The sequence below is a fragment of the Passer domesticus genome, chromosome 14 (genome assembly GCF_036417665.1).
Source record: "Passer domesticus isolate bPasDom1 chromosome 14, bPasDom1.hap1, whole genome shotgun sequence".
Lineage (NCBI taxonomy): Eukaryota > Metazoa > Chordata > Aves > Passeriformes > Passeridae > Passer > Passer domesticus.
This window is the reverse complement of record NC_087487.1, coordinates 7,095,229-7,122,262: the sequence shown is the minus strand read 5'-3', so window position 1 is coordinate 7,122,262 and position 27,034 is coordinate 7,095,229. Positions and strand designations below refer to the sequence as shown.

Below are 27,034 nucleotides of genomic sequence, written 5' to 3'. Positions count from 1 at the left end.
GTGCATGGGAATCAGAGTAGCCACTGTTTGCTGATCTGGGACTGAATCACATTCTAGCTGCAGCCCGTGTCAGAGACATACAGAGGCAGATGTGTATCTACTCCCTGCCCCTCTCATGTCTTGCACTGGCCATGCCATAGATGTGACTACGTTCTGCTACATGTTTAGAAAAAAGAGGCAAAGTTGTTGCCCCTGCTCTGCCCACTCATTTTATTTATTGCTTCATCAGCCACGTTCTGTGTGTTTATGCTCCAGTACAACAGTTTGGCTGCAGCCTCTGTTGACAGTCTGGAGATTGCTTGGGGCTAAATAAAGAGGGTAACTACTGTCAGGTTCCATGTAAGTGCACACTGGGCATGGCAATACCAGGCTAACTGGGGACATGCTGACCTTGCCAAATCCTATCAGTTTCTGCAAGGGTCCCTTAAAATTCTGTGTCTCAGATCATTGCAACTCACTCTTTGTGAATTCTCAACTTGGGCACTGCTCGCCAAGAAAATCCTCTCACATTTCTTCTGTCCTAACTGGGGACTGAGTTGATTACAACTGTTCTCCGAGCTGTTTCTCACCTTGAGCCTCACTCAACCTCTATTGAAATCTGCTGGGGTTTGTCATTGACTTCAACAGAATTAGGCTTAGGCCTTTATCAGAAAGTTTGCTGCTTGCTGCAAGTCTGATTTCCATGTGATACATCTGTAAGCTTTTAGTTATCATGCTGTCTTTGAAATGGAAAATTGACAAACTGTTATCTCTGGGAGCTTGTTGGGTTCAGACTGGTTCCGTCAGATCACAAGTAAATTGGCACCAAGCAAGGATGCTATTGAGTTCTTTATGTTTGATCCTCAAATGAAAAGCTACCTGCCTCATTGGTGTGCACTTGAGACTATCAAGTGCACTTGAGACTACCTGGTTTTGTCTGAATTTTGCAACAATGGAAAGGGAAGGTGTTTTGCAGGACCTGTGGATTAGGAGTTTTGCATCAGCTTCAGAAAACCTCTGGAGGACAGGGACATAATGTTATGCTGAACACTACAAATTTGCAGGTGCTGTGGCCAGAAGAGATAATTAGAAGAGACAATTATGATCATTCATCTCGACTTCCTGCAAACTACAAATGCCTCATAGTTTTTATAAGGGGCCATACTTCTCAATTTAACTAGTCCTAAGAATTCTAGCTGATTTAATTTCCTCCAGTCATGGAAAGTTTGTTGCAATCTAAGGTTTCTTTTCCTCAGTTTTTAAAATTTGTTCCTCATCTCTCATCTAAACCTGTTAACTTTCATTTCATGTCTCTGGATGTTGTTCTGCTTTCACCTGTGCCTACTGTGGGACTCCAGCTCTGTAATACCCCATGTACACCCTGATGCAATGCAGTCAATCAACTGTTTGCTTTTTCTTCTCAACTATCTTCAGAGTCAGGTGTATATTTCAGGTCTCCATTTGCTCCTAACTCTAGTATATATGTTTCCAGAATTCAGATTATACCAATTTATCCAGCCTCTGGTGATCCAAATCACTATATTATTTTAAAATATTATCATTGAAACTCTGTGGTTCACACTCTCTCAGTAGTTTTGTAAGGCCTACTTATAAAATCAGTTCTTTCACATTCAGGTGTTCAATTTACATTGGACTCAATGGAAACATCCTTTTTGGAATTTTTTTTTTTTTGAATGGCAAGACCAAACCTTAAACTAGCAGGCAGTGCCAATACAGTGCTAACAATTAAGATGTTAATATTGAAAGAGCCAACTTCTGAGATTTTTCCTCTGTTTCATGACTCAGCTTTCTTTTATGGCCTACCTTTAAGTTATTTCAATTATATCAGTTTTTTTCATAAAATGCTATAAATGCATTTGCTGAAAGGTAAACTGGTTTGGACCCAGTGCTCTCAAGCATGGAGTAACTGAAGTGGAAAGGGACTTTTGGAGTTCATCCTGAATAAAACCCCATTGAGAGCAAAGTGAACTCTAAAGTTAGATCCAAGTGTACTCATAAGTAGAATTGCAACTACAGGAAAAGGCTGAATTCACTGCATAAAATTAACCATTCATAAAGGATGGGACTTACAAATATTATGACAGATTATTGCAACATGGATTCTGCTATTGTATTTTGCTAGGCACCTTCTCACTGTGCATCCTTAACATAAATTATGGAGGAAAACTCTACTAATGACTCTAGAGTCAACATAATCTCTCATGGAAGTGTACAAATTACTTTGAAGTCTTCTGTCTCATCAGTGGCCCAAGAACTAATGCTTACTTTAACCCTATAATGTGCAACAAGTTGACTTAAATTTTTTTCACTGTCTATATGCATTTGTATTTTAATTCTACCTTGTAAAAAAAATAGTCTTCCCACTTATCGAATGATCTTAGTAAAAATAGATATTTGACAGAAATCTGCAAAGTTGTTTTTTTTTCTTTTTCAAATATAAAATACTGTTGTAACATTTGCTCTTCTGGTCTTATTCTTCATTTACTGAAGTTTTTCGACATCTGTTCCTGTCTCTTTTCATCAAATATTTATCTGCAACAGCTGAAAGAGCCTCATTTGTTTTAATTAAGAATAAGACCACCAAGCTGGGATCACTTCCTTGGCTCTTCCATGGCTTGCACAGACAGACAGTAGATCTTGTGAGGTTTCCTGAGGGTGGCCCAGTGACAGGCTTCCCCCCCCTCCCTATATCCTTTTTTTTGCTCCATGTTTATTTTGGGATGGAGAAATGTAATCAGAGCCACATTCCGACCACAGAAACTTTTTACAGTTACATGCATGAGAAAGGAGGATGATCTTGTTGTGTTTCATTTGCTGTTTCATTGGAAGAAACTATTTTCTGATTTGTGACTTCTGGGATGGAATTATCATTGCCACAGAAACAGAAATAGCAGTGAGGCCTCTGGTTCAGCATGTCAGTACTGACAGAGGCAGCAAGTGCTTAAGGAAAAATTGTAGAAATTCAGCTGAAGAATATGCTACTGACTGAAAACATTTCTTGTGCTTTTTCTCACTAGCTAATATCTATTTCATCTCTTTTATTTTCCCCCCTCTTGACTTAAGAGGAAATAGCAACGAAGCAACATAAAATAAGTCCTTTGTACAAAGTCAGTATTCTAAGGCAGTGGTACAGGCTCGTGCCTATTGCTACTAGAACTGTTCTTAAGAGTGTTTGGGATATGCTATTTCCAGTTTTATGTACTCTAGAGAAATACTTCTGGAGTGCATAGACTGCTCATGACTTCTAGAGACGGTGAGATGTCTCCTGGCCTTGGGATCCCAATTAAGTTGCATATACAACTGACCTTTCTCAGCCATCTTAATTATCTTAGTCCTTGCTAAGGAGACAGATTTTTAAATTAAGCTTTTACTTTTTTAAGATGAAGGAAACTAATAAGAAAATCTTGGTTTTTTCATACCCCATTTTCACTTCAAGCTTCATCTTACAAGAAAAATAACAAGCCATTCCTGGGAATCAGCAAATTAAGGCTGTAATATCCTCACCTGGCAAAAATTACCTTAAAAAAGATCCTACTTCAGTGTCCCTTGGCAGTACATTACAGCAGGGTCATTAATGCTTACACAGATATTTCTTGCAGTTGTTAGATACAAAACACTGATTACCTTCAAAATGAGAAGATCTCCTTTCTTTGTAGATTTAATCAGTTTAGAGCTTTACAATCTGGAAGCTGGAATTTTCTCAATTCTGCAAAAACCCTCAGACTCAAAGCCTGACAGTAACTTGTGCACCTCTCAGTTTATTTTGCAGGCAAAATAGAAAGAAAGGTAAGTTGATGTGATCTTACATATCAAAAATTAGCTCATTATAGCTAATTTTTTTTCTTGTAATACACATATGCAAGAGGCATCTATATAGCACATTTCATTACACTTATATAAAAGTTGTTGACTTACCAAGAGGTCAAAGAAGATTTTATCTCAGCATCTTTTCCAGTTCACAGTATTATCTCCTATTCCACAGGACATGGAAACGTGGCTGCATAAGGTTCTCATGTAGATTGGTTCTGCATTTCAGACATATGGGTAAAACTGACACAGAATTTTAAAGGCAAGGTTTTCAGAAGTATATTAAGAGCTTAAAATTAAATAAGAAGTTGTTCCCTATGTTGTCCTATACTAATACTTATTATTTAAGTAACTTTTACAATGACTCACTATATTATATTTACAGTACTATACTGTAGCTTTCTAAGATCTTGATATTGGCATAAAGGAAAAGAATCAATTATTTAACTTGGAATCAGAATTTAATCCTTTCCTTGCAAGATACTGAGACAGGAGACAGCACCATTACTTAATCAATTGCACAACAGAAGGGCATGCAGGAACCTAGATTTTCTTTCCAGCACTGCCACTGGATTGAGGGTGACCTTCATCAAATACTCTTTCTACTCTGTAAAATCTAACTGTAACTTCTCCTTCTGCAGACATGTGAAATGAGAAAGTACTGTTAAGTACCCTAGATTTGATGCCGATTCCTTACAACAGTAAGTGAAATAAGAGTTAAACTAATTTAAGGGAGACTTTATTAACTAGAAAGATTATGGGCTTGTCAAAGAGATATTAATTAAAGTCTGGGGACTGCTTGCCAGTGTCATTCTAAATTAATCGCTAATAGGTTAGTCTTAAAAGTGGAGTGCAGCTGCAAGAACATCAGGCTCAAAGGAAATTCGATTTTGTTTATCATTCATTTTTACTTTGTTTAGCAAAGGATTTCTAAATACCAAAGAAACCTGAAACTGTTTCTGGCAAGGATATTTTTGATTACAAAAGTATTTCTGTAATACAAATGGCAGGATTCACATATGTACTATAGAACTTTCTACACTTTTCTTTCTTTTTGTAAATTTCTGATAATATAAAAACCTTTAGGACTGTAAAGTAACTGTAAGAGAGAAGTAGTTCTAGTGACCTCCAGATCATGTGTAGTTGGTATCATGCTCTTTGGGGAAAATATTACCCATGAGAGCAATTCAGAAGAGGCCAGGGATGTCAAGGCCTCCAGTTTATAGTTAATGTGTACAGTTAATAGGGAGGGCATGGGGTGGGAAGTGGTTCATGCCCACTTCTGTCCCTATTTACAGGCTGTGTGTTGTAGCTCTCTGTGTAGGAGTTCTGCTGCTTTGTCTCACAGAAACAGGTGCCTCAGGAGGACAGGTAGCTCAAGGCTGTATTCTGATCTGAATTCTTTGAAGGGCAGTACAGCTACACTGGGGGAAAATGTGGGAAAATAGAACCTGAAGAGTGCAATCCCTGCCAGCAGGCTGAGGCCACGCTGGCAAAAGGCCTGTCCCACACAGAGTTCCCTTCCTTGCCTGTGATTGAGACTCCCCTGCTGCTGATCTTGGACAAGGCTGAGCCAGGCTCCCCTTCCAGTCTGGGCATGCAGCACAGGGCTTCTGCAGGTTCTTGCTTTTCCATTCAATGCTAGTGAGCTGCCACCCATGATATAGAAAAAATGTACCCCACTGAATATCTGTTGAGCCATTTATTTTGTTATTTTATGCTATCTCATAATATAAGCATTTTCATCAGTCCCTGGGTTAAACAAAACCAGAGATCATTATTTTAAAGGAAGTTGGAGAGCTCTGTGCTACCTCATACAGAAATTTTTGGAAGAGTGGGAATTCAGTGAAAGCACTTATCTTTTGTAGAGCTCTGTTACCAAAGAAGGAAGTGACAAACTATTATCTTTTTTACTCCTACAGTTTCAATTTGAAAACATAAAAGCCATGACTACATATAATTCTGCTTATTCAGGTATGTTATATCCTGACAAGACTGTCAGACTCAAAAAGCACAGTCGGGGCTTTGTGGAAATCAGTGACAAAAATTACAACTGATCACAAAATATGCCAAAATTGTGCCAAAGTGTTATGGGTTTGACCCCAGAAAATATGAATATGATTTACACCTTCCCATATTGATCCTTCTGTTCAGACAGTCCTGATCTTCATCATACTGGGACACTTCAGTGCCTTGGCTTTTATTTTGGATGTTGTGATTTTAGCAGTGTAAACATGAAGTGATATGGGTATATGGTACTTTGAAGGTATATGGAACTTTGAAATACTGTTTAATGGCTTGAGAATACAGCTAACACAGCTGCCTCCATATTGCTTGTGAACACAAGTCCTCTTCTGTTTGCTTGACAAAATTACCTGCCAAAGTACTACTATTAACTTTCAAAACTCTTTAATATCCTAGTTAAAAGTCAGCTTCCTAATACTTACAAAACCATCTCAGGAAAGAGGGACATAGTACTGTTACATTAATTGTCCCATTTGAAACATCCAGACTCTAAACCTATGGCTTCAAAACCCCCAGCAGAATTTACCAGACAGGCCTGTTCAATACTGACATGACCAATTTCATAGCATTTTTCTTAAGGGGCATTTGAACCATGCCCTGAAGTTTCCCTTCCTGTCTGGTCATCTATTTATCCCTGAGCCACTACTTTTCTACTTGTACACACATATACTTGTAGTTTTCATAGCTGGTATGTGCAGAATGTGACATGTGCAACCAAGGAGGGGGAGCACCAGCAGCTGGAGAAATCTTGATGACAGAAACTTGAAGGAGTGTAGTACAAAGTGTTCACTGGAAACGAGATAAACTGGCATGATGGAATAACTTTCTTTGCACCATGTTTGAAGACTCCACACTTGATATTGCTCTGAGAAGAAAGGAAGAGCACCTCTAGTGCACCATGGTGTGACTCTTGTTTGCTGCTTACTGATCACAATGTAATTAAGCAATATGCACACACTGCAAGGTGGATGCCATGCAGTGTCTGGTTGGCATCAGGATTCCTTTAGATCCTATGGACAAGGAAGTGGCATGATTCACAGACTGAGCTCAGAGCAGCTCTAGCACCCTGGCTACATGGAAGCTGGCAATTGTCATGGAGAAAAGTTACCAACTTCCTTAATATTAAATGCATGTTTAAAAAGAAGGGTCAGAGAAAACACAGGTAATATGTCCATATTGTTCTACAAGGAAAGTATTTTGAACAATTGCTAAAAGAAGCTATAAAAACTGTGAGATTTATAGATACATCATAACTCAGATTCATGCTAAGTCTTACTTTACTGGATGCTCCAATTCAAGATTTCCAGGCATTCCATCTAATCTTCTAATCCAATAATCCTAAAATCCAGCAATTAAAGAATGTTTTGACAAAGCAACCTGAGGCTCAATCCTCTAATTATGGCACACAGTTTAGGCTCACTGACTTAGGTTTACTCATGTAAAATATGCATTCATTGTGTCTGGATTCACTGGAATCACGGACACTTCTGCAGAACTTAGCCTATTAACAGCTTCCTCCAAACTGAGACTAAATCAAGAAAAAGGAAATTCTGTTTCCTTGTTGAGAGTTAATGCAATTATGCTTCTAACACAAAGTCATAACCAAGACCCAACAATCTTTCAAAAAACCCCAGAATTTAATAAGCAGCATTTAGAAATCCCTCTTATTCTGCCATGTGTATTGGATTTCTCCTTAGTATCTGCAATTTTTCTGGTGTTTCCTATCAGAAGGTGCAGGTGATTCAGTGAGACTGTAGGTGCACAGTTTGTGGTAATTGGGAATGGGGCTGCAGCTCATCTCTAATGGTCAGGTGAGCACTGACCAGGGGCACTGACCAACCCCAAAGGGAGCAGGGGGCACACAGGTGCAGGGCATCAACATGAGGGGGATAAAAGGCTGGGCTGAAGAACAAGAAGGGCAATGCTTGCAGCCTTCTGAAGTGATGTGATGGTGCTGTGTATGGGCAGGGTCCTGAAGCCTTCTGGTGTGGTGAGGTGCTACTGTGTGTGGGTGAGTGCTTAAAGCCTGCTGAAACTGTATGGGGATGCTCTGTGTTGTGGCCATCTCGACTGTGACCCATGCTGTGACAAGAGACACTAAATGTACTAAAGTCATGGAGAAACTTCAGCAATGCAGGGAATTCATATAATGTGTTGTTTAAAATAATGGAGTGTATGGGGTTTTCTCCAGAAGCTGGAAGAGAAATTAAATGATTCACTAAATCTGTTGTAGCAGAAACACAGAATCATAGAGTCATTTAACTTGGAAAAGACCTTTGAGATCATTGGGTCCAACCAAGCTGTCTTTTCAGAATTCTAAACTGAACTCAGGTTAAATATGAAGTCTGCACTATCAGTCTGATAAAGCCTGTGTCTCCAGTAAAGTACTGGTTTGCTAGCAAAACAAATTACAATATTTTCTTTGTGAGTTCTGTTGACCTTCAACCTGGTAAGAGGATAAAATGTTAAAAAAGCACAGAAATAGACAAGAGTGGTTTATACAAGTGGAACCTTTGTAATATCTGTATCTGTGTGAAGGGAAGGCTAGGATTGTTTATTGTTTGTTTTGGGGATTTAGGAGGGTAATGAACAAAGCAATTAGAAGAGACAAAGATATGCAGCTTTTTCCTTCTCCCAATGATCTCCAGAACTGAATCCACTGGCTGCCTGGAGTTCATTCTTATAATCCCTCCCTTAACCCTTTCACTTAGTGAGCCCTCAATTTTCCTCAGTTTGCTTGTGTCTGTGCCCAGATTTTTGTTTCATTTTTATACTGGGCAAGAGTCTTTCTCTGTAGTGTTTGGTTCCTTCTACATGCATTAGTCTATTCTCAGACCACATCCAGCTTTTCCAGTGTGGGCAGCATTATTACCAAAAATACAGAGTACAGTGACATTAGTCAACAGATCACATTGAATCATTCTTATTTTCTGAATGATCTCCCATAACTTTCTGGATTTATAATTTTTCTATTGATTTGGTACATGGTTTTCACAATCCTTAAGCCAGAAACTAAAAGGTTAAGTGGTTTCTCATCATATGTATACATGGTACAGGCTGAGATGAAAGCCATGGCTCAGCAAAGTCTTGCTGAACATGGTTATTAGCATCAAACACTCATTCTAAAGAGGTGTTGCTATGCACCTGCTATTTTAATTCGTATTAGGTTTATTAAAATTAAAACAAAGTGTCAGACTAGAAACAGAGCATTGCTATGATCTGTTAGAAGACACAAAATATAGACAGATGATGGAGTCTGATATGGCTACTGAGTGATGTCTTCATTTAGACTATTCTTTCTGTGTAAAATTTTTAGGTAACATCCTCAGCAGAGATAACTTCAGTGGTACTGAAGCCACACTGTTTTTATCAGCAAGATTTGGATCCCTTTTATCTTGCATGAAACATTAATTACTAGCTTTTATGCGGTTGTCTTGCCCACTGTGGTTCTCTAAAGAAGAGGTGTGAAGGAAATAGTATTTGTAAGCAAAAAGTGAAAAGTATTTCCCTCTTGCAAGGCACCCACCCTCAAAGCACTCTTCACAACAGGATACTGAGCTGGATGGGCTTTTGGGCTGACCCAGCCCTTAACTTCTAATTCCCTCCTGTCTCCTGGAACAAAGCCTGTTGTTACTCATTTGCTTCCAGTCCTGGTCAGACAGCACCAGGGAAGCAAAAAACTGCTGCAGTGACTGCTAAACAGTCTGCTGGGCTCAAACCCTTTGTGTGAAGCACCGAAATGGATCCTGTCTGCCAGAATTCTCACTACCAAGTGAGAAGCTGGTAGACATTGGTATGCTTTGGATCTCTCTGCCAACAGGAGAATCATGCATTTTTTAATTATAGAGTGGGGTACAGTTTGCCAACTGCACACTTAAAATACTGATCAGGAGTTATTCCAAGAAGTACAGACTGCCTTTTGGAATTGTATCTTGCAATGCTGCTGATATCCTGCTTCGTGTCCTAGAATATGAGATAAGATTATGTATTACCTCAGCTAGGAAAGATGAAAAAGAAAACATTGCTTGTCAATAGACATGGATGAAACTGTTTCTCAGAAATCAGGTGGCCTGCAACTCTGCTATAGCAACTCTAAGTCTTCAAGATTGCATTAATTTTCATAATTTGAACAGCACATGAATATAGAACTTTAAAGACTTAAGAGGAGTAAAGAAGATATTTAGAAAGTACAGAAGTATCAACAAAGCTGGGTGATCCCAGAAAGGCTTAATTGCAATGAGAAAAGGAATAAAATATAAATGTCAAAGTATACATACAGAATACTCTGGTAGTATCTGTAACTACTTAGTGAAAAAACTGAATAGATCAGACCTTCTTTCCAAGTCTAGAGATTTTTTAGTACACAGATGGCCTAGAATTCAGTGGAAACAAAAGCATCACATCATAAGTCAGTTGTTTAACATATTCCGTGTTTATATAAACTATGAGTAGACACAGCATTACTGTAATACCATGGTTGAGCAATCAGGCACTCAGGGGTCAGAAAACGCAGCACAGGTCAAACCACAATCATAATTCTCCTCTTTTCTTGCTTATGCATGAAAATATGAGTCTGGATGTTCCACTGACTTATATCAGAGGGCCTGAGTGAACCAATAGGGTTGAACAGCCCTGACCAGCCTCACCTGGGACCTCTACCCACACCCCTGCTCTGGGGCTTCCTTTAAGCTCAGCCGTGGATGTCCAGCCTCTGCCTGAGCTACATCTTAGGTGTGCCTGTGCTTGGCCATCGGCCCTGCTGATCAGATCATGAGCTGAGCTGATTTCCCAGCTTCCTTTTACATGTATAGTCCTGCCTGATGACTCCTGGGCACCCTCCCTGTAGGCTGCCTGCCTTGATGCTGCACCTGCTTTGCCACTGCAACCTTTCCTGGTTCTTGGACTTTGCTTAACCTCTGCTGCCTTCCCTAGTCTCTTGCTGTGGTGTTGTGGGAGGGAGCTCTGGTTGATAAGGCCTCTACCATGCTGGCTGCAATATCATGTTTGGCTTCTTTGGTGGGAGCCAGCCCCTGGATCACTTTATCTTGCCATTTCTATTTCTTAATAATTTTTTTACAAAGTCCTACTTCTCCAGTAAGACTTGAAGACTGAGTCTGAATTCAGATGTAGCAGCTACAGACTACTGGTTAAAAGATGAAATTCAGTTAGTAAAATCTTGCAACTACTGCAATAGTATGGTAACATAATACTAATGAATTGTATATTTAAACAAATTTAGGTGCAATTTTCTCAAATCCTTGAAGACTACTTGAGTGACATTTTGTAAGAGATTTTACAAAACCATTTTTATTGGCTTACTAAAATTTGTCTCTCTTTTTGAATGTTTTCAAAAACTTCTAGATTTCAGTTATGAAAACTGGGATTTCCTTTAACAAAAAAAAATTAATTATTTGGAGGTTGTTTGTGAAGTTGTGTCAAAAATACAGGAGTGTTCCACCTCTGCTATTAGTACCAGCAGTTCCACAGAAAATATTGAGAGAAGGCTGGAGCTGTCTCAAACTGGTGAAGTGTTGCACATTTCTGGACTTCACTGGTTTTAAAGAGAAGAGGTGAAAACTTCTGGCATCTTAGAATTTGGTGGCTCCTGTTGATTTCAGGGGAAACAACATCTTGCCCACTGGCTGAAATAGTGAGACTATTCTGTGGAATGAAACATTTCCAGAGACAAAATAAAATAAATAATAAGAAGAAAAAAAGTTAGGAGATGGCTCTTGGAAAGATTTACAATGCACAAGAGAAACCTAACTGACAAAAGAGATACTGCTCAAAGGCATTCTCATGGACAAAATATGTGCTTGCTTTTCCAAGCCAAGGAAACTTCAAGTACTTAAGGGTGGGGGTGTGTGCATGTGTGGAGATCTTAACCTGTTGCACGTTAGCAAAGTATGGTGAGAAAACAACAATCAGTGGCTTTGGAACTGCAAAAACTAAGGCCAGTGTCTAAGCAGTCTCTAGTCTGTTAAAGTTCATTTGCCAGTTTCAAGATGAAATTGCAAGGACTTTTTCAGAGTTGGAGAAATTTGAAGTCAGAAGAGACTGGGGGGGAGAGGAGGGGGAGCATTAGATGGGGGAAAACAGTCTTTTGAAGTTTTGTATGCAAGGCAAGATCTGGATTTGTGCCTTTAAAGCAAACCTTCCTGATGTTACGAATTCAAAAAAAAACTCATTGTGGCCAAAAGCCACATGGCATGCACTTATCTTTGAGAGGAAGGGGGAGGGAGAACAGTTCACAAGCAGGAAATGGCTTCCAGGTGTCTCCCTACTCCAGTGCACAACTTGATCACTACAAACCAGCGGTGCCAGGTTTAGTAGTCCCAGCTGTCTTGCTTCTTCTCAGGGATTTGGACTAATCATGCATTATCACAGCCTTTCTGCTGGTGACACAGCATAAGCCTGGCTCTGGAGCTATGCTTGAACAGCTTACAGGCTGTGGGTGATTGAAAAAGTTGCAGGTAGTCCTTCTCAATCAAGTATGAGCATGTGGAAATAAGCAGGGTACGTATACCTCAGTCTGCGTAGGCACTCAGGCCCATGTGTGCAGAAATTCAAACCACATCTGTTCCTGGAACTGGACAACAAAATCAGTTACTCTGCTGCTTGCTGTGTTGTGGGAGGAAGTAACTGAATGTGGCACTCTCCATCACTGAGCTCTGTACAGCTGGCAAAGAGGGAGGAAAAGATACATTCAATTTCTTTTACCTCCATGTTGGTTTCATTTTTTTTCCCTCCCTTCTTTCAACAGCAGAAACACTTCTTTGTTGGGAATTATTTTTTCATTGTACAAAAGTGGTAGGAGGAGCTTTACAAAGCCTCATCCCACCTTGTTAGTTTAGAATATAGCCAAAAATTAATTAGCTTATGTCTAACGGAAAGGAAAGCTAGTTTTAAGGAGCATTGTTTAACATTCTTTTGGCCTTTTCCTCAGGCAGAAGTTTGAAATTGTAGCATTAAGCTGTAAGCATGTAGCATTAAGCATGTAGCATTTAATACTGTAAGCAGAGTGCTGCTATCTATTCTAACCTATTATTTACATCAGTAGGAGATCATGGTGAGCGGAGCAGTGTCCTTTTATTTGGCAATGCAGAGTTTTTCCCAGCTGGGTAACTCTACTGTTTTCTGGTTAACCAGAATATATTTAATATTCAACAGGGAATGTGACTTCTTGAGGAGGAAAAAGGAATAATAAAGAAAACTAACAGTAATTTTATTTTGATTGAGTATATTGTGTCACAAAATAGTGATAATTTACTTGGCTATAGAAGCAATGAATGTTTGCATTCTCAGTTCTGGTGAAAGCTTCTCCATTGCTCCCCCAAGAGATACTGTTTTGTCTGTGCTCTCTGGAGGACCACTTTGAACAAAACTCTTGAAGTTTGCATTCAAATATAAAAATTTTTGTGACTATTTCCCTTTTAAAGATGAGTGAAAATATAGCAAGCAGTTCCTTGGTGTGGAAAAGACTGTACATAATGGCAATTTTCTCAAGGTACAAGAGCAGTTTCCCCAAGCCAACGGAAGAACTGATTAGTGAAAAGCTTAATGAAGTAAACATTTTTAGCCAAAAGCAGTCTGAAGGGCAGGAATTAGCACAGTATTTTTATGGCAGTGCAAAAGGTGAGATGGATGGCATGAAGCAGCCACCCTCACACTCTGCCTCAGCAGTGCACTGGCAGCTGTTACAAGCCTGCACTGTAGTTCATGAACAACCTGAAATGTGACAGGTTGCATTATACCGGGCACATAAGCAGCCAAGCCTCCACCTTCCCTCCTTCTCTGTCTTTGTTTTCTGGCAGTAACAAACACCCTGATGATAAATGCTCCTGTGTCATGGTGTGCTGGGTCTATCAGCACTCAATATTCAGTTGATGATTTCATGAAGCCCTGAGATATTTCCACAGAGGTGTAGGGTCATGCTTTTGTTTTTCTTGTCCCACTATTTAATACTGTAAGTTTTAAACTCTATTTCTCAGTGTGTGAGAAACCCTAAAAAGCTTTAAGCTGTAGTCCACAAATTCTATTGTCAAAACAGGAAAACTCTGCATATCCAAGTTTTATTACCTATTTTTTTGTCTAACTGCCTAGTTTCTTCCCAGATTAGTCTGTTTCAAAATGAAGCAGACTACTCCTGCACCAGATGTCCAGATGCTCCTCGGGAGAACAGAGTTGTTTTTCAATTGGCTCACTGTCTTTTAATGAGGCAGGGGACTTGTGACCTCAGTGCATTGTGGCTGATAAATGGTAGGATGTACCCACACATACTCACAGAAAACCTGCAAACACAAATGAGTTGTTGGTAATCTCTAGACTTTCCTAGGGAAAGGCAATCTTGTGGGCAAACACTTAAGCAGAAAGCCAATGCTTAATATGTGATTTTAAACTGCCAGTGCATAAGCCTGTCAACATTTATTTCCAGGTTCTCTGATCCTTTTTATTAGTTTCCTGTCTTGTTTTCATCTTAACCAAGTCACAGAAAGGAATGGTTTTCTTTTGTTAACAAATATTCAATGTTTTTCTTCAAATATGCTTGCATTTCTCCAGGATTTGAAGAGGTTAAAAATGTTGTTTGTGCTGCTTGAAAGTAAAGCATGCTCTTAAACAAAAAGTTATGTAACTTTTACAAAATAATATCACATGTTAGACCATTATGCTAAAATGTGATCAGATAAGTAAGCTTTGCCTTCATTAAGGGCTTTAATCTTGACTATACTCAGGGCAGCTTCTAAACAACAGCTTTGGAGTTTTCCTCCAAAAGATCTTTCATGCTCTAGTCTGGAATTTTTTAAGTAACTAACACAACGTTTTTAGAAAACAAAAGCAACACTTTTCCCCCTTTGTTTTTAAAAGTAACAGGGTGATGACAGAAAAACTTCCCTTTGGCTACAAGCTGGGTGTTATAAGTACCCAAAAGCTAAATCCTAGTTTGGGTTGAAAAATTATTTTATTTTAATTTCTTTCTCCAAGACCTCTTTTCTGAGATGCATTTGAGCCTTAGATCTCTGCTTGCATTGCCACAAAACTGATGAAAGTCTGAGATCTCAATCAAAGGCTTAACAAAACAATAATCCTCTATTGCCCTAATTCTTCTCGGAAGCATCTCTCTGACAAGAACAGTCCCTAAGCTTTTACATCTTTTTTTTTCTGCTTAAAATTACTTTCCTAATTAGAAGGAATTGTTTCCTTCCCAAGCCTTTGTGCCTGAAGAACACTGTATTTATGGAAAAGATCTCTCAGACTCTTTAGTTCCCTGCCCTCAAATACTAGGATAGTGATTGCACTCTATATTCTCCAAAAATTCCAACTTTTTATAAATAAGCAAAATAATTCAGTAACATTCTTCATACTCTACCTGATTTCATTTGAAGCAAAAATCAGAAATAGCAGGAGCAATCATGAATCACAGACTTCATGTACAGTGTAAACACTAACTTTCAAGTACAACTTTACAATTTAAAATTAATTTTCTTTCCCAGATATATTTACTTTTTACACTTCCATATTAACCCTGAGTTTTCACACATCATACTAAACAGGAATTTGAATCAGAATGTGTGAACACAGTATAGGTAGAAAGTAACTAAGATCATGAGGTTATGTAAAGCAATGAGTATCAGTACCAATGTTTCCACTGCTGTCGTATTGAATAAGAAGACAACATACAATAAAAAGGATCAGATATTAAAATAAGATTTTACAAACATTGCTGTCCCTCATCTAGGTAGCTAAATACAACAGGATATTAATCTGATGAGACTAAAAATATTACTAAATAGTTAAATGAATTACAATATCATCTTATGTTCACTAGGTCAAGTAACTTTACTTTTCAGAAAAAGACTTTATTATTTGGGAATAGAAAGTGCTGTAGGTCTACAGTTTGTGGTAACTGGGAGTGGGGCTGTGGCTGAGCCTCCTCCCCAGTGGGCACAGCTGTGAGCAGCAGGTGAGCAGCACTGAGCCATGGAGTGCCCAGGGGCACTGACCAACCACCACAGGGAGCACAGGGCACACAGGTGCAATGCATGAGTTGCAATGCACATCATGTCTGATGTGACACGATGTTACTGTGTATGGGTGAATGCTTAAAGCCTGCTCCTGCTGAAATGGCATGGGGATACTCTGTGTATCGTGGCCATCTCGACTGTGCCGTGTGCTGTGGTGTATGCTGCAACAAATGCTGCATACTTTGGGTATACATAATTTTTTAATTAAAAAAAATGTTCTAGAAGATATTTTTTTATTCTGAAGGTACTCTCCTTAATTAATGCTAAAATTGCCTCTGAAAATCCTTGAACACATGGATTTACACCCTAGAATTTAAAATTCTGTTTCTATAGAAAATGCTACTTATGCTCTTCTTTTGACATCTCAGAGGAGGAATATGGAAGAGGTTGCTTTTGTTTGCATTGTTCCTGCTCACAGCTCCATGAGGGAGTTATATTTCTGAGTAAAGTCTGAGATGTGTCATTAATGAGTAACACGCACATCTATGCTGTAACGAGATATTCTAAATGAAGGGTCACCCTATAGCTTGCATAGTTTCACAGGTATGCAGCTGGACTATAAGAGAAAGTAGAGGAAGGACTTGTCTTTCTCATAGTCTGAGTCTGCTCTGGGCCAAAACCTGGCAGACTGCAAAAAGAAACTTGTGCATCTGGACAAGCCATATCAGAACAGAGAAGGCTGAACTGACTCAAAAACATTCAAAATCTGTGAAACAGATCTGATCTTTTGAAGAGCCAGTGCAGAGCAGCAGAAGTGACAGAGTAGAGGGGCCATGCTGAAAACTGACTGCATCATCAGCACTCATGGCAATGGGAGAACTCTCTGGATTGACAACAAATAAGCCGATCAGGCAAAATACACTCAGCTGCTCCACAGGTCCACATGCAGACTTGGAGGAAGCTGAACTGCACAGCAGAGCCAGCTGGCTGTTCCCGAGGGTGGGCCCACTGCCAGGCAGCTGTGACAGGGAGAGCCAGACTCAGTAGCCACCCCCTGATGACCTGGGCTACCCTGGGATTCACTGATACTCTTTATTAGGAAGGGAGAAGTTGATGACACTTTGTGAAAATAGCCATAGATTTTGTTAGTTATTATTTAAAGATACCTATACAGCCCATGTCCTACAGTCTGCTGTTTGCATTACAAAATAATGAAGAGCAGAAGAACATCTCAGTAAGAGTACAAGAAAAGGTTTAATTCATTTTTTTCCCAGACGGAAGTTAGAAATGAAACTCTAAGCAAGAGCTCTGAGACATGGCTATCTTGTCAAAAAGAACTGTAGATATTGAAACTGAACCTCTTTGCTACCAATTTAGAAATTTAGCTTTTGAGCCTCTTCTATGATTTTTAAAAAAAAATTTTCTAGTGTGATTCATTGTTTATTTTCTAAACATTCAGTGCCTCTGTTAATCCCCTAGTTTCACATATGTAAAAGTGTCTTCCTGGATGTGGCTGGGCAAGGACACATTTCAAAGAGAGTGTAACACTGATCACAGAAGGAGGCTGCAAAAGCCACTGCATAAGCACAGGTCAGCACATTTGTAAAATAAGGTATTTACCTGCCTTCAAGAATTAGGGGATCCCTTCAGTGAGGTACTAGAAGATGTACAAGTGCAAACACTGCCAGCTGCCCCTGCTAATGCAACAAAAGGAAACAAATATTTTCCCTGCACCTCAGAAAAGAAACAGCAATGACACCCCCTACCACTCTTGTGTTTTGCTATAGAGTATTAAAAACAGGAAAACACAATATATGTATTAGGATGCCACCCCTTCTTACCTTCATGGATTTCAGAGAGGAAATGATCAGTGTTTCCATATATTGTTTTTTCACTCCAGAAAAAAGAACGAAAATAATTTTCTGTACCCAGTTTCTGCACCTGGGGCCTAAATGAAGGGAAGTAGGTAAATAGTTCCAAGTAATTAATGTAATGACTCAGAGGGGCCACAGAAGGAAAGAGGAGTTTCTCCAGTTTAAATGTTTGCATTCATGCTTTGCCTAAAGCAAAACAAACTATCTGTCTTCTGGTTTGTATTTTTCCAATGAAAACTTCCATTTGTCTTATTGTCACTCCAGCATGTGCATCATTTACAGCTTTCACTGCTTGAAACATGCAAATATTCTACATTGCAAGATTTTTTTTTCCCTGAGCTTTTAAGATTTTCTAGAATTGTAGAATGTGCTGTAAGAAGTGAACCAGTAAAGGCAGACTCAATGTAGGATATGTTGGGTAATTTCTGTAAGTGGCTGCAGCTTAGAGGTACTGTGATGTTTGCTGTGTAGTGAAGTCTCCAACCCCAAATGAAATGCATTGGTCTTTTCACACTTCAGGAAAAAAGAATCCACTACAGGAATGACTAAGGTTGATAAGTTACATCCTGACTGGCCATTATAAAGAAAAGATGATGGGTATTGAGTTCCATCTGTTTCTGATGTTCTGGTCCTTTAATGTGAGCTGCAGAGGTGTGAAAATCTACAAAATACATTCTTGCACTCTCTCCTACAGTTAGAATTTTAAGTCAACCTGTTCTTACAAAATGGGAGGAAAAGTATAATCTGTTTTATCTAATAGCTCAGTGAAGAGATTAGTTATCAGAGAGGTCTGTGTTTAGGTCTTGACTCTGAGAGTATAAGATTTGCATTTCTACCTTTCCATTTAAGAGCCTCAGTATAAGGGATGTTTAGGGGAAACCCTTGTAGTTTCTCCTAGGGAAGTGAGAACACTGCTCACCAGAAATACCATGAATGGAAAGAGAACTAAGCATGGCTATTTGTCTTAATAGTTTGTGTACTTAAGGTTGGATGAAGCCTAGGTTTTGTTTGGTCAAATCTGTACTAAATCCTGAGGAGGAAAGCTCTATGAGACAAAATCCTTGTCTCTGGCCAATCATTGTGTTCATGACTTGCAACAGAAATATTTTCCACAACCAGACCTCAGGCAGACCTCTTCTGTTGAAGAGACTTGCCTGATGAGTGGCAACAGTTAATTTTTGCCAGCTCTCACAAAGAATTTTATTTGACTATGGCAAGCCTGCAGTCACTGTGCTAGGTAACATCAAGTCCCCTTTGTATGATCCAGGGACATGCTCTAACCTGCAAGTTGCTAGTGATGAATTTGATGAGGAAGCTGGAACAGCACAAGTTCATCTCATTGGAAGCCAGCAAACAGCTATTAAGCTAGGTCCATGCTGACAAGGTTTCCTAATGTAGTGGTCTTGGCAAAGTCTCCCTAGAATAGATGCTGCTGAATTTGGCCAAAAAATGCTCAGAGGGCTTCCCCAGGTAAAACTGACTTCTGTGCACTAAACTGGGCCTACAGCAGAGCTGCTGTAAGAGTGAAGAGCCTTTGTGACACTGAACCCCAAGTGAGTGATCACTGGTGAAATCTTAGCAAACAGACTGAGTTCACACCTAACAGTACCATCTCATGGTAAGTACATAAATCCAGTGTAAGAAGCAGAGTAGCTGTTGCTAGGAAAAGTTTGAATTGGGAAAACTCTGCTTCTGTAGTACCTGTTTCGTGTCCTGCCAGTCTAATGACCTGTGAGGGCAAAGGGCAGTCCTGCTGCTGCAGTGCAGCTCCAGCAGAGGGTTTTTGACAGCCCAGTCAGTCAGGGATCACACCTCCCACATCCCCCACTCAGGGCAGGGCTGCCACAAAGTCTGCAGCCTCATCTTGGTCTCACTAAAGGTGGTCTCACCTAGGGAGTATTAATCCTCCTTACACTGATTTAAAACGGGCTGTTCTGATTATTAAAACAAAATTCTTATATTTTTGAGGTTTATAGACTCCACTTTCACTGGAAAGAAGCAACATTTCTTAAGCACACAGAATTAACTCAATTGTTTCTTGGCTGTTCTGAGTGGAACAAAAAATTTTGTATTTAAAAAAAATATTGTATTGTTGAGGGAAAAGTATAGCAGTATACATTTTGATTTAGTCTATTGTACCTAGGATTTTTTTCACTTGCTAATTAAAAAAGTATAAGAAAACAGCTTGGGAGTATGGTGAGGCAATCAATAAAGCTACAGACAAATGAAAGTTAAATAAAGTTAAATCCTTCCCAAGAATTTCAGATAGCACAATGTGGAAGCATCATCTTCGTGTAACTAAGGAATTTTAAAAATATTTAAATGGCTTATTTGGAACAATAAGTTCTTATTCAACTTGCAGTGGCCTTGCAACTAAAAATACACTATATTTAGTATTTCTTTCAACTTGTTTTAGAGCACATCAATAGTTTTCTCAGAAGATACTATCACTGTTTGGCAGAAACATTCTTGCAAAAATAAACTAAGTCCAGAAAAAGTTTCCAGGGATGTTTTGGGATGCAAATGTGGATAGTGACTCTGCCCACATCAAAAATAAAACACACTAGCTCTACAATGTTCTTTGCTAAATATAAACATCCTAACATTGATAAGCTTTACAGAAAAAGAAACTGATTGCCATATATTATTACCATCTCCAGTATTTTAAGAGCACCCTCTACAGTCACAAAACACTAACCAGGAAGAGTTCTTCCTAAAGAAAATAGTATTAGCTGAGAACTGGAGTAGCAGTTTAGTTCATTAGCATAGTGCCAGATCTATATAAACATATCTCCCCTGGTAAAAAAAGAGCAGACTTTGCACAAATGCCAAAGATAGAATCTATTGCATCACCAAAGCCTCCATCTTTGAGAATGTAAAATACCTTATATATTCTGTGCTGACTCATAATTGGGCTGTAAGCTTCCTCTCTTAAAACAATGGATGGCTGTGGGATCTGAAATGGAAACACATAAAATACACTGTTATTTTCAAAGGAGAACAAGGAACAAACCATGGTAAAGGCCAGGATGAACTAGTTCCCCTGAGTTTATTTAATTTGTTTGTTCAACTCTTTTAAAAGAGTTGTGAAAAATTGAGCACTTAGTTCATAAGTAGAACTTAAAAATTAAAAAAAAATTAATTGTCCATGAAATGCTTATTATACACATGTACATTCTAGTGTTGAAAACTCCAATCCTCCAAACCTGCCTTTAAGTTTTCTTTCTGTGTTTTTCCTAGATTATAGATACAGTTATTTTCTTAAGTATTCAGTGCATCAGTAGCTACATTACTGCAGTGAATCAGGAGTGATGTTTTTCTTTCAACGAGAAGGTGTAGTATCTCTAAGTTGACTCTTAAACTTATTGGACATCACTAAAATGTTTACATCTCTTTGAAAATATTGCTTCACGAAACTGCTTAAATGGTCAGATTTAAACTGGTTTAAATGGTACTGCCTCACCCAATTAAGAAAAGTAACTGGAAATAAAAACAAATGTAAAGATATTAAAGATAATACTTTTTTCCTGGTCTTTATTTTCAAGCTACTCGGGAACGTGTCGAAGGCCCGAAGTGTTACAATTACCGAGCCCACCAGGTGGTGCCATTGCCCCACGGCACGAAAGGACCGCGGCCGCTGCCCAAAGCCAGCCGGAGAAAGGGCTCGGACCAGGATTGCTTCAGGCTTCCACAAACGGTTCCTTACCTTTCTCCAAAAGCAGGAAAAAACTCACCCCAAACCGTAATTGCTGAGACATCCATTAAGGCGCCTATAAGAAAAAAAAAAAATAGTTAATTTTCACTTGGGATAGTGATGCTTGGATTTAGACCCAGGTAATTTAACATTTCACCTCTATTGAAATAAATAAGAGCTACATGCATAAAGAGCACAGAAGCCATTTCATTTAACACATTACTATTTCTGTGATAAATGAATCAATGTTTACATCTGCAGTGACTGAAACAATACACCCTTAAAGCTTTCTTCAAATAAATACAGTGACAATGCCAACAAATCACTATGTATTTGTGGAAATAGAGGCTCAGACTCTTAAAAAATTAATTTGTTCCTGCAGCCTGGGCTTGGCCAAGGAGAGCTGCACAGACCACAGCCAAGCAGGTAATGACTACGATGGTTTCTGGAAGTTTTTTTGGTAGTACTTAGGCTTTTTGCAGGCTCTTTCTGGAAAGAAAAAAAACTTTTTCATTGCTAGGATTACTGAAATAAGACTAGTGGGAGCAAGACTGTGTCGCTAAGGTGTAGGAAGAAACATGGATTTAGCCAAAAGTTATCCAAGGAGAAGAATGGGAAATCAGAGATCCTCATTGTGCAAAATGCTGAACAGTGTCCAAAATCTTCAACTTAAATTCATGTTAGTTGACTACGTATTTTTTCTTGAATGAATATTGAAACTGTCATATTATTTATGATCAGACTTTCTGTTGTGTGTATTTTTCCCTCAACAGCTTTTAAAGTCAATGGTATCTTCATCTCACTCTTGATTTCTATGTACATAAGTAAGGTTAATAATTGTATAGTCTTATATTCAACATGAAGAGTATTTGTAAACCTGAGCTAAGATGAAATTAAATTCTACAGAAGATAAGTTACAATTTAAATCTTCATCTCCTAAGTTTTTCATTACCATGCATTAGCTAATATAAAGTGTTTTCCAGTGTTTAAGTGATCTGAAAATATAAATCTCTTGTTTTACAATATAATTTGTAATTTTCTACATTTTATTTAATAAGTCTTATTCTCCTGCAATGTAAATATGTTCTTGAATATATGGCTAGGATTATTCAGGCTATTTTAGAGCCCATGGAATGCTAGGGTTAGAGATAGAGAGAACCCTGTGCTCTGGGTTCTGTCAGCAGTACCCTGTGTTTGACAGCTGCATGTGGGAGAAGACAGAAATGGGAGAAATGTAAAAGATGGGCTACCCCCAAACAGGAAAGGAGGAGAGGGGGGAAGAAGGGAGGCAGAGCCAGAGAAGAGGGCGAGAGAGAAGGTCCCCTGTGAAAAGGGAGGAGGGGTGGGGAATATAAGAAAGGTAGAAAATGAAAGGTCTCCTTTTTGGGTTACTTGTATTTGAGGAAAAACCAGAGATCATACATTAAAAAGCATCTGACATGAGTGTATCATTACATTTCTTCAAATGCCTCATTTCTTTCTCTGAAAGTAAAGACTTGAATTTTTAAGATTGTGTTTCTTGAAATAAGAAATAGATAAAAATGTCTACTTAGTAGCTTACTGAATATAGTAGTAAGAAGGATAACTGCTATTTCTTAGGCAACAGACACCTAATCTTTGATAATAAAGAAAATTTCCAACACGTATTGTAAAAGATAAGTCAAAAACATACTTCAATGGAATTATATACCAGATTTCCCCCCCCCCCCCCCCACCCCTACTTTCTACTGTGTTTATTGGATTAGACCCTTTCCTGAAAGATAACGGGGGACTATAATGAAGTGCCAATACTCAGTTAAGTGTGTAGGGAAGAGCAGAGAGACAGAGTTGCATCCTGCTAGGAGCCAAGCACAGCACTGATACACCAGGCTTCCAACACAGACACTCACTGCACAAATGCAGGAGAGCTGCTCAGCTCCTGAGGTGTGCTGGAGCAGCCAGCAGCTGGAATTCATCTACAGCACAGGCTGCTGGGGCAGTACTGTTTGTTTTTGCTTGAGCTGCAAACTCCATTTTGTATTGTGTTTCACAAGTGCCTGAGAATACACTGCCTGAACAGAGAGACATCAATCATAGTGTCGAACCAGTTTTGTAAACAAGGACCAAAACCTTTACTTAAAGGCAAGGAAAAGAAAAATAACTGGCTGAGGGGTGGGAAAGGAAATGGCAGCCTGCACAGGGATGATATTCTGTATGTGACCTAAGTCTGTCCTCAGTGCAATTTTAGCTTATTGCTGGGTTTGTATACATTCCTTCAAAAAATTCTTACCTCACTGGATAACCTTGTACTTTTGCAGTATTACAGCTGGACTATGGCTCTTACTGAACAGTTCATGCTTGCAGCATTACTACAACTAAGTACCTGCAAAACTCACGTTCAAAGTATGCCAAAGATCTGCAAGAAACTGTTCGACATAATGTTTGACCTAAACTACAGCTTTTATTAAATATTAAAGGCTCAAAGGTTCAAAATAAACTTCCCTCAAAGGCTCAAGAAGGGTAGGATAGAGCTTTGAGGAAATGTAGGATAGAACTCATGAAAATCCAGTCAAAACTTTGGTTTGGGAGGCTCACAGCCAATACAAGTAATTTAGCAATTGTGTTTGTCCCACCTTTTTCTTTTTTTTCATCCCCCCCCATCTTTGATACAGAAAAATAAAGTTAAATGAAAGAAAGAAATAAAAGAAAGAAAAATGCCTTGGCATATTTTTCTGAAACTCAGTGACAAAGGTTTTCTGAGCAGTTTAATGCTGAGCATGGCAGATAGCAGCTGAATTGTCTCCTAAGCTGTTACCTGAGAGGTATATAATGAAAAAAATTAATTATAGACTATATATATAGTACGACTAGTAGTCATCACAGACTGGTTGTTTTAGCAAGAAATTATTATTGTTTTCTTCTTTTTCTGGTTTGCATCTAAGTTCAATGAAAATGTCTTCTTGTACAACATCATTGATTGTCTTCATTAACCTTTAACAATAATGTGAAAATTACAGGTGTATACACCTCTTTAATTAAGCATTTTGTTTTCTATTAAGTGCAATTCCTTCACATCTTACCAAACAACAGTATGAGGCTTAACAAACTGTCAGCATGTTTCTTAACACTCTAATTGTAATAAAATACAGCCATTATAAATGTCTGTATAATATCTGTGACTTCAACTGAAATGTTGCCACACAACTCATGTAACTGAGGGAAAAAAATTAATTACTTTGTTTTCTGTTCATTGTTTCCCAGTTTTTCAGGTAGGGTGAGGGTATAAGCTTCGTGTGCTTTCTCAAAAACTGCAGGGAAAGCAACTAAGCAAACTTTATGCATCTTTTACTTAAACAGTTCCAAAATTACGGGGTTATATGGAAAAAATGCATATGACAAACAAAAGTTAAATGGCAAAGTATATAAAAATCAGGTGGCAGCACAAGTTTGGGTTGTTCTGTCTCATTAACATATTTTTTGTTAATATTAAGGGCAGAAAATTCCATACATCTATGACTTTCTTCTCAATAACCATTTTGAGGGAGAATTAACTTAGTGTGTTATCTAGACATGTAACAGAAGTCTTTAGAGACCCTGTGCCACTGAATACTTCCATCCTCTCAGCAAACACTGTCAGTTGTCTGCAAACACCTCACTAGCTGCCTCCTTAGAACTGTTTATAATTTGTGCAATTCCTACAGTTTACAGCTCCTTCTACTGATTAACCATCAATATAGTATTTCATCACGAGTAGCTGCTGCCAGACACTACTGTCTCATTGTTTTGATTTTGACTGTTTCTTCCAGGACCCAACAGATCCTTATGGAATACTGATTTGTAATACCACTGAAATACATATTTTTAAAAAGATTCTTAGAATGCATTTCATTTTCTGGGGTAGATTTGTGAGAACTTTACCTTTTTTTCCCTAACAGAACCCAAACCTGGATACAGTGTCCCAGCAGTGTTAATACTGATGTTATGTTTGGACCACTGCCTTTTCCAGTTGGACCTCTTCTGTTTATACATTCTAATTAACTCAGGGCTATTCTCTACAGAAAATCCATACAATTATATAAAATTCCACATCTGTATACACAGTAGTCTTTGCTAATTTGGCTTGTTTTCACACACACAGAACAGGTCTCAGAGCAGCTCTGACAAATTTGAGCAGTAACTTCCAGCACTGCTGGATTTGAAAAGAGGATGTGCTCCTATCCATGCTCCTCCTGTTGAACAACTTTGACATGGCTTTCATGACTCATATACTAAATTTTTCCTTCTCTTGTTCACTGCCCAGCATTTTTTCTGTTGTAGGCAAGGATATATCACATTTTGTTGTGTTTTTTTTCTCCTTGTAGATTCACTAGAACCGATCTTCTGACTATGCTCCTTGGTTAAGGTTGTTCAAACCTTGAGAACAACTTTATAAGCATGGAAAGGAACTATCTGATGCCATTTCTTGTGACACGGTTGCAGACACTGTTTTTTGGGTTTTTTTTGGTCAACACCTGTGAGCCCTCACCTACCTTTCCTTCACTGAGGGATGAGGGAAAGAGACATGCTGCGGTACGATACCACTTCAGCACTCTATGTGTAGAATATTCTGGAATCACCTTGTGGTATTTCCAGTCTAGCTGAAGTCAGCGTGGAAATCACCCAAAGTGCCCGAGGCACCAAGGTGTGCCCGAGGTGCTTGTGCCGCCGCTCCGGGAGCAGCACTGCTCCGAGCCCCGCTCCGCGCTGCCCTCACGGACAGAGGCGCGCCCGCCCTGCCCCGGCCCTGCGCTGCCTCAGCCCTTCCCGCCGGGCGGGCGGCTCGCCAGCCGCCTCCACACGGCGAGGGAAAACAACCCCGACTGTCAGGCGGCCTCCAGCCGACAGTACCCGGGCCCGGGGCTGGGTTTCTTCTTCAGAGGGCTGTTGTGGCCACCCCGTTCCGTCCCGGCGCGGTTCGCCGCAGCCCTAGCTCAGCAGGAGCGGGGCGCCCTCCCCTCAGCTCGCGGCTGTAGGCGGCCGTCGGGGGGGCCCGAGCGCGCCGCGCGCTCCCTCACGGAGACCAAAGGCCGCGGGCGGGCGGGGAAGCGACGGGAAGCCCCGGGCTCACCTGCGGGACGCCCCCCGCCTGGCTCCTCCCCGGCCCGGCCGCGGCGCCCCCACCCCCGCTGGAGGGGGCGGGCAGTGCGCGCTCGGCTGCGGCTGGCGGGGCGGCGGAGAGAGCGGCGCGGAGTTGGCGGGGATCCCCCTGCGACACACAGGCGGCTCGGGACGGGTGAGGAGAACGGCGGCGGGCGGTCTGGGAACTGAGGGGGGCACCGCGTCTCCCGCTTTTCCCTGCCCGCGATGGCCGGGACCGGGCGGGCACAGGACTGTGGCGCGACCGGACCGGAGCGCGGCGGGCACGGGAGCCGTTGCCGTGCGGTGCCGCAGGCGCTGCTGCCCACGGCTGTGGCAGTGGCTCCCGGCGCCGAGGCGCTCTCAGCTCCGTTAAACACACGCCTTTCCAAAGGCCGAGGGCGCCGGGCCCTCGCGGGCGTGAGGCGAGAGCACGGCGGCTCTCCCCGCACGGCCGGCGGGTGACGCGCGGGGAGCTGGCGGAGCGCCGGCCGTGCCGGGGCAGCCCTTCCCCCGGGCGCTCCTCGGGGCAGCGCCGGCCAGCGGAGCGGGGCCGCCCCGGGGCCGAGCCGAGAGGG

The 27,034-nt window shown here is 40.2% G+C and overlaps 1 protein-coding gene and 2 long non-coding RNA genes across 8 annotated transcripts in view; 2 read left to right on the top strand and 1 right to left on the bottom strand.

The window, feature by feature from the left end:
- Window positions 1-26,057, bottom strand: part of LOC135280873 (uncharacterized) — a 41,722-nt gene extending 15,665 nt beyond the window's left edge. Inside the window, exons 1-4 of one of the 2 annotated variants that reach the window (XR_010347678.1) lie at window positions 25,871-26,057; window positions 21,255-21,438; window positions 20,553-20,624; window positions 3,916-4,025 (exon numbers count right to left, since the gene is read on the bottom strand). This is a non-coding gene — a long non-coding RNA (uncharacterized LOC135280873). The remainder of the gene's footprint in view (window positions 1-3,915; window positions 4,026-20,552; window positions 20,625-21,254; window positions 21,439-25,870) is intronic. The other variant, XR_010347679.1, reaches the window with a different exon arrangement.
- On the top strand, window positions 7,760-22,288 carry LOC135280870 (uncharacterized). The gene is made up of 2 exons (XR_010347675.1): window positions 7,760-7,843; window positions 21,214-22,288. It is a non-coding gene; the product is annotated as an uncharacterized LOC135280870 (long non-coding RNA).
- Window positions 26,058-26,474: 417 nt separating the features above from the next.
- CGNL1 (cingulin like 1) overlaps window positions 26,475-27,034 on the top strand; it is a 56,521-nt gene continuing 55,961 nt past the window's right edge. For 4 of the 5 annotated variants that reach the window (XR_010347661.1, XM_064389186.1, XM_064389187.1 and 1 more), the window contains exon 1: window positions 26,475-26,613. The gene's annotated coding sequence lies outside the window, so the exon portion shown is untranslated. The remainder of the gene's footprint in view (window positions 26,614-27,034) is intronic. The other variant, XM_064389184.1, reaches the window with a different exon arrangement.